Raw genomic sequence first — 8,089 nt, forward strand, 5'->3', positions numbered from 1 at the left:
CTGGTTCTTTTTACACTTCCAGCTGGAGCTCGGGAGCGGCTTTTTGCACAAGAACACGCCGTGTTAGGCTTCCAGGACCTCGGCTAAGCAATTTTAACGGGTCGCCCGGTTCTTTTTTGATCCAGCCCGGTTCTTTTTTTTATCCAGCCTGGTTCTTTTTACACTTCCAGCTGGAGCTCGGGAGCGGCTTTTTGCACAAGAACACGCCGTGTTAGGCTTCCAGGACCTCGGCTAAGCAATTTTAACGGGTCGCCCGGTTCTTTTTTGATCCAGCCCGGTTCTTTTTTTTATCCAGCCTGGTTCTTTTTACACTTCCAGCTGGAGCTCGGGAGCGGCTTTTTGCACAAGATCACGCCGTGTTAGGCTTCCAGGACCTCGGCTAAGCAATTTTAACGGGTCGCCCGGTTCTTTTTTTTTATCCAGCCCGGTTCTTTTTTTATCCAGCCCGGTTCTTTTTACACTTCCAGCTGGAGCTCGGGAGCGGCTTTTTGCACAAGATCACGCCGTGTTAGGCTTCCAGGACCTCGGCTAAGCAATTTTAACGGGTTGCCCGGTTCTTTTTTGAACCAGCCCGGTTCTTTTTTTTATCCAGCCTGGTTCTTTTTACACTTCCAGCTGGAGCTCGGGAGCGGCTTTTTGCACAAGAACACGCCGTGTTAGGCTTCCAGGACCTCGGCTAAGCAATTTTAACGGGTCGCCCGGTTCTTTTTTGATCCAGCCCGGTTCTTTTTTTTATCCAGCCTGGTTCTTTTTACACTTCCAGCTGGAGCTCGGGAGCGGCTTTTTGCACAAGATCACGCCGGGTTAGGCTTCCAGGACCTCGGCTAAGCAATTTTAACGGGTCCCCCGGTTCTTTTTTTGATCCAGCCCGGTTCTTTTTTTATCCAGCCCGGTTCTTTTTACACTTCCAGCTGGAGCTCGGGAGCGGCTTTTTGCACAAGATCACGCCGTGTTAGGCTTCCAGGACCTCGGCTAAGCAATTTTAACGGGTCGCCCGGTTCTTTTTTGATCCAGCCCGGTTCTTTTTTTTATCCAGCCTGGTTCTTTTTACACTTCCAGCTGGAGCTCGGGAGCGGCTTTTTGCACAAGATCACGCCGTGTTAGGCTTCCAGGACCTCGGCTAAGCAATTTTAACGGGCCGCCCGGTTCTTTTTTTTATCCAGCCCGGTTCTTTTTTTATCCAGCCCGGTTCTTTTTACACTTCCAGCTGGAGCTCGGGAGCGGCTTTTTGCACAAGATCACGCCGTGTTAGGCTTCCAGGACCTCGGCTAAGCAATTTTAACGGGTCGCCCGGTTCTTTTTTGATCCAGCCCGGTTCTTTTTTTTATCCAGCCTGGTTCTTTTTACACTTCCAGCTGGAGCTCGGGAGCGGCTTTTTGCACAAGATCACGCCGTGTTAGGCTTCCAGGACCTCGGCTAAGCAATTTTAACGGGTCGCCCGGTTCTTTTTTGATCCAGCCCGGTTCTTTTTTTTATCCAGCCCGGTTCTTTTTACACTTCCAGCTGGAGCTCGGGAGCGGCTTTTTGCACAAGATCACGCCGTGTTAGGCTTCCAGGACCTCGGCTAAGCAATTTTAACGGGTCGCCCGGTTCTTTTTTTTATCCAGCCCGGTTCTTTTTTTATCCAGCCCGGTTCTTTTTACACTTCCAGCTGGAGCTCGGGAGCGGCTTTTTGCACAAGATCACGCCGTGTTAGGCTTCCAGGACCTCGGCTAAGCAATTTTAACGGGTCGCCCGGTTCTTTTTTGATCCAGCCCGGTTCTTTTTTTTATCCAGCCCGGTTCTTTTTACACTTCCAGCTGGAGCTCGGGAGCGGCTATTTGCACAAGATCACGCCGGGTTAGGCTTCCAGGACCTCGGCTAAGCAATTTTAACGGGTCCCCCGGTTCTTTTTTGATCCAGCCCGGTTCTTTTTTTATCCAGCCCGGTTCTTTTTACACTTCCAGCTGGAGCTCGGGAGCGGCTTTTTGCACAAGATCACGCCGTGTTAGGCTTCCAGGACCTCGGCTAAGCAATTTTAACGGGCCGCCCGGTTCTTTTTTTTATCCAGCCCGGTTCTTTTTACACTTCCAGCTGGAGCTCGGGAGCGGCTTTTTGCACAAGATCACGCCGGGTTAGGCTTCCAGGACCTCGGTTAAGCAATTTTAACGGGTCGCCCGGTTCTTTTTTGATCCAGCCCGGTTCTTTTTTTTATCCAGCCCGGTTCTTTTTACACTTCCAGCTGGAGCTTGGGAGCGGCTTTTTGCACAAGAACACGCCGTGTTAGGCTTCCAGGACCTCGGCTAAGCAATTTTAACGGGTCGCCCGGTTCTTTTTTGATCCAGCCCGGTTCTTTTTCCACTTCCAGCTGGAGCTCAGCAGCGGCTTTTTGCACAAGATCACGCCGGGTTAGGCTTCCAGGACCTCGGCTAAGCACTTCTAACGGGTCGCCCGGTTCTTTTTTTGAACCAGCCCGGTTCTTTTTACACTTCCAGCTGGAGCTCAGCAGCGGCTTTTTGCACAAGATCACGCCGGGTTAGGGTTCCAGGACCTCGGCTAAGCAATTTTAACGGGCCGCCCGGTTCTTTTTTTGATCCAGCCCGGTTCTTTTTACACTTCCAGCTGGAGCTCAGCAGCGGCTTTTTGCACAAGATCACGCCGGGTTAGGCTTCCAGGACCTCGGCTAAGCACTTCTAACGGGCCCTGGTCCACCCCTGCCAGCGCATTTCAAAACTTGGCATTAATTTCGACCTAAGAGACGAAGTCTGATTTTTTTCTACCACTTGGGCGGCCTTTTTGCACCCAGAACACCCGCACCGGCACCATAAATTCGAAGGGTGCCGAGTGCGTCGGCGCAGATTCTGCGACGGAGTGACACTTCCCTCTTGTGGACATTCGGCGGTAGGTGAAATGCGCACTCGGTCTTCTCTTTTCTTTTCCTTCCAGTGAAACTTTGGCAACATTCTGCGAGCTGCTGGCTTCCAGAACCTCGGCCAAGCAGGTGGAGGATTTTTTTCCACTTCCAGCTGGAGGTGAGGAGGGACTTTTTGGGCAAGATCACGCCGACTTAGCAAGCAAGGTGGAAGTGCCAGCATGCTCCGTGGCTGGAAGTGTGGAGCTCCAGCACCCTCCCTGCCTATGGAAGTGTGGAGCTCCAGCACCCTCCCTGCCTATGGAAGTGTGGAGCTCCAGCACCCTCCCTGCCTATGGAAGTGTGGAGCTCCAGCACCCTCCCTGCCTATGGAAGTGTGGAGCTCCAGCACCCTCCCTGCCTATGGAAGTGTGGAGCTCCAGCACCCTCCCTGCCTATGGAAGTGTGGAGCTCCAGCACCCTCCCTGCCTATGGAAGTGTGGAGCTCCAGCACCCTCCCTGCCTATGGAAGTGTGGAGCTCCAGCACCCTCCCTGCCTATGGAAGTGTGGAGCTCCAGCACCCTCCCTGCCTATGGAAGTGTGGAGCTCCAGCACCCTCCCTGCCTATGGAAGTGTGGAGCTCCAGCACCCTCCCTGCCTATGGAAGTGTGGAGCTCCAGCACCCTCCCTGCCTATGGAAGTGTGGAGCTCCAGCACCCTCCCTGCCTATGGAAGTGTGGAGCTCCAGCACCCTCCCTGCCTATGGAAGTGTGGAGCTCCAGCACCCTCCCTGCCTATGGAAGTGTGGAGCTCCAGCACCCTCCCTGCCTATGGAAGTGTGGAGCTCCAGCACCCTCCCTGCCTATGGAAGTGTGGAGCTCCAGCACCCTCCCTGCCTATGGAAGTGTGGAGCTCCAGCACCCTCCCTGCCTATGGAAGTGTGGAGCTCCAGCACCCTCCCTGCCTATGGAAGTGTGGAGCTCCAGCACCCTCCCTGCCTATGGAAGTGTGGAGCTCCAGCACCCTCCCTGCCTATGGAAGTGTGGAGCTCCAGCACCCTCCCTGCCTATGGAAGTGTGGAGCTCCAGCACCCTCCCTGCCTATGGAAGTGTGGAGCTCCAGCACCCTCCCTGCCTATGGAAGTGTGGAGCTCCAGCACCCTCCCTGCCTATGGAAGTGTGGAGCTCCAGCACCCTCCCTGCCTATGGAAGTGTGGAGCTCCAGCACCCTCCCTGCCTACGGAAGTGTGGAGCTCCAGCACCCTCCCTGCCTACGGAAGTGTGGAGCTCCAGCACCCTCCCTGCCTACGGAAGTGTGGAGCTCCAGCACCCTCCCTGCCTATGGAAGTGTGGAGCTCCAGCACCCTCCCTGCCTATGGAAGTGTGGAGCTCCAGCACCCTCCCTGCCTATGGAAGTGTGGAGCTCCAGCACCCTCCCTGCCTATGGAAGTGTGGAGCTCCAGCACCCTCCCTGCCTATGGAAGTGTGGAGCTCCAGCACCCTCCCTGCCTATGGAAGTGTGGAGCTCCAGCACCCTCCCTGCCTATGGAAGTGTGGAGCTCCAGCACCCTCCCTGCCTATGGAAGTGTGGAGCTCCAGCACCCTCCCTGCCTATGGAAGTGTGGAGCTCCAGCACCCTCCCTGCCTATGGAAGTGTGGAGCTCCAGCACCCTCCCTGCCTACGGAAGTGTGGAGCTCCAGCACCCTCCCTGCCTACGGAAGTGTGGAGCTCCAGCACCCTCCCTGCCTACGGAAGTGTGGAGCTCCAGCACCCTCCCTGCCTATGGAAGTGTGGAGCTCCAGCACCCTCCCTGCCTATGGAAGTGTGGAGCTCCAGCACCCTCCCTGCCTATGGAAGTGTGGAGCTCCAGCACCCTCCCTGCCTATGGAAGTGTGGAGCTCCAGCACCCTCCCTGCCTATGGAAGTGTGGAGCTCCAGCACCCTCCCTGCCTATGGAAGTGTGGAGCTCCAGCACCCTCCCTGCCTATGGAAGTGTGGAGCTCCAGCACCCTCCCTGCCTATGGAAGAGCCACCTCCGCGGGCATGCTGCTCAACCACGCCGGCCCAGAGTTCCAGCCGCTCGGCTACACTCTCTCACAAGCCCCGCCTGGAGCTCCCCAGCCCGCCCCTGGTACCTCAACTACCGAGGCCAGCCGCTCGACCAGGCCGGCCCAGAGTTCCAGCCGCTCGGCTTCACTCTCTCACAAGCCCCGCCTGGAGCTCCCCAGCCCGCCCCTGGTACCTCAACTACCGAGGCCAGCCGCTCGACCAGGCCGGCCGAGAGTTCCAGCCGCTCGGCTTCACTCTCTCACAAGACCCGCCTGGAGCTCCCCGCCCCACCCCTGGTACCTCAACTACCGAGGCCAGCCGCTCGACCACGCCGGCGCAGAGTTCCAGCCGCTCGGATAAGCTCTGTCACTCACCCGCCGCGCAGCCACCGGTAACGGGGAAATGTCGCCGCCTGGCGGACACGCCGTTGTAAATGAATGGGCTTTCGCACTTAGTGCAATTTTCGCCAACTCTCTGACTGGAGCTATGGAAGTATGGAGCTATGGAGCCACCAGCCACCCAGGCTGGAGCTATGGAGCCATGGAGCTCTGGTGCTATGGAGCTCTGGAGGTATGGAGCTATGGAGCTATGGAGCTATGGAGCTATGGAGCCCTGGAGCTCTGGAGGTATGGAGCTATGGTGCTATGGAGCTCTGAAGCCATGGAGCTCTGGTGCTATGGAGCTCTGGAGCTCTGGAGGTATGGAGCTCTGGAGGTATGGAGCTATGGAGCCCTGGAGCCCTGGAGCTATGGAGCCCTGGAGCTATGGAGCCCTGGAGCCCTGGAGCTATGGAGCCCTGGAGCTATGGAGCTATGGAGCCCTGGAGCTATGGAGCTATGGAGCTCTGGTGCTATGGAGCTATGGAGCTCTGGTGCTATGGAGCTATGGAGCTCTGGTGCTATGGAGCTATGGAGCTCTGGTGCTATGGAGCTATGGAGCTCTGGTGCTATGGAGCTATGGAGCTCTGGTGCTATGGAGCTATGGAGCTCTGGTGCTATGGAGCTATGGAGCTCTGGTGCTATGGAGCTATGGAGCTCTGGTGCTATGGAGCTATGGAGCTATGGAGCTCTGGTGCTATGGAGCTATGGAGCTCTGGTGCTATGGAGCTATGGAGCTCTGGTGCTATGGAGCTATGGAGCTCTGGTGCTATGGAGCTCTGGTGCTATGGAGCTATGGAGCTCTGGTGCTATGGAGCTATGGAGCTCTGGAGGTATGGAGCTATGGAGCCACCAGCCAGCACCCTCCGTGGCTGGATCAATGGAAGTGTTTTAGGTACCAGGCAGCCAAAGGGCCGAGGCCTCACGCTCGACCACGCCGGCGCAGAGTTCCAGCCGCTCGGATAAGCTCTGTCACTCACCCGCCGCGCAGCCACCGGTAACGGGGAAATGTCGCCGCCTTGTGGACACGCCGTTGTAAATGAATGGGCTTTCGCACTTAGTGCAATTTTAGCCAACTCTCTGACTGGAGCTATGGAAGTATGGAGCTATGGAGCCACCAGCCACCCAGGCTGGAGCTATGGAGCTATGGAGCTCTGGTGCTATGGAGCTATGGAGCTCTGGTGCTATGGAGCTATGGAGCTCTGGTGCTATGGAGCTATGGAGCTCTGGTGCTATGGAGCTATGGAGCTCTGGTGCTATGGAGCTATGGAGCTCTGGTGCTATGGAGCTATGGAGCTCTGGTGCTATGGAGCTATGGAGCTCTGGTGCTATGGAGCTATGGAGCTCTGGTGCTATGGAGCTATGGAGCTATGGAGCTCTGGTGCTATGGAGCTATGGAGCTCTGGTGCTATGGAGCTATGGAGCTCTGGTGCTATGGAGCTATGGAGCTCTGGTGCTATGGAGCTATGGAGCTCTGGTGCTATGGAGCTATGGAGCTCTGGTGCTATGGAGCTATGGAGCTCTGGTGCTATGGAGCTATGGAGCTCTGGTGCTATGGAGCTATGGAGCTATGGTGCTATGGAGCTATGGAGCTCTGGTGCTATGGAGCTATGGAGCTCTGGTGCTATGGAGCTATGGAGCTCTGGTGCTATGGAGCTATGGAGCTCTGGTGCTATGGAGCTATGGAGCTATGGAGCTCTGGTGCTATGGAGCTATGGAGCTCTGGTGCTATGGAGCTATGGAGCTCTGGTGCTATGGAGCTATGGAGCTCTGGTGCTATGGAGCTATGGAGCTCTGGTGCTATGGAGCTATGGAGCTCTGGTGCTATGGAGCTATGGAGCTATGGTGCTATGGAGCTATGGAGCTCTGGTGCTATGGAGCTATGGAGCTCTGGTGCTATGGAGCTATGGAGCTCTGGTGCTATGGAGCTATGGAGCTCTGGTGCTATGGAGCTATGGAGCTATGGAGCTCTGGTGCTATGGAGCTATGGAGCTATGGTGCTATGGAGCTATGGAGCTCTGGTGCTATGGAGCTATGGAGCTCTGGTGCTATGGAGCTCTGGTGCTATGGAGCTATGGAGCTCTGGTGCTATGGAGCTATGGAGCTCTGGAGGTATGGAGCTATGGAGCTATGGAGCCACCAGCCAGCACCCTCCGTGGCTGGATCAATGGAAGTGTTTTAGGTACCAGGCAGCCAAAGGGCCGAGGCCTCACGCTCGACCACGCCGGCGCAGAGTTCCAGCCGCTCGGATAAGCTCTGTCACTCACCCGCCGCGCAGCCACCGGTAACGGGGAAATGTCGCCGCCTTGTGGACACGCCGTTGTAAATGAATGGGCTTTCGCACTTAGTGCAATTTTCGCCAACTCTCTGACTGGAGCTATGGAAGTATGGAGCTATGGAGCCACCAGCCACCCAGGCTGGAGCTATGGAGCTATGGAGCTCTGGTGCTATGGAGCTATGGAGCTCTGGTGCTATGGAGCTCTGGTGCTATGGAGCTATGGAGCTCTGGTGCTATGGAGCTCTGGAGCTCTGGTGCTATGGAGCTATGGAGCTATGGAGCTCTGGAAGTATGGAGCTCTGGTGCTATGGAGCTATGGAGCTCTGGTGCTATGGAGCTATGGAGCTCTGGTGCTATGGAGCTATGGAGCTCTGGTGCTATGGAGCTCTGGAGCTCTGGAGGTATGGAGCTATGGAGGTATGGAGCCACCAGCCAGCACCCTCCGTGGCTGGATCAATGGAAGTGTTTTAGGTACCAGGCAGCCAAAGGGCCGAGGCCTCACGCTCGACCACGCCGGCGCAGAGTTCCAGCCGCTCGGATAAGCTCTGTCACTC

Source organism: Syngnathus leptorhynchus, unplaced genomic scaffold (genome assembly GCF_054491065.1).
Source record: "Syngnathus leptorhynchus isolate UIUO unplaced genomic scaffold, UIUO_Slep HiC_scaffold_108, whole genome shotgun sequence".
NCBI lineage: Eukaryota > Metazoa > Chordata > Actinopteri > Syngnathiformes > Syngnathidae > Syngnathus > Syngnathus leptorhynchus.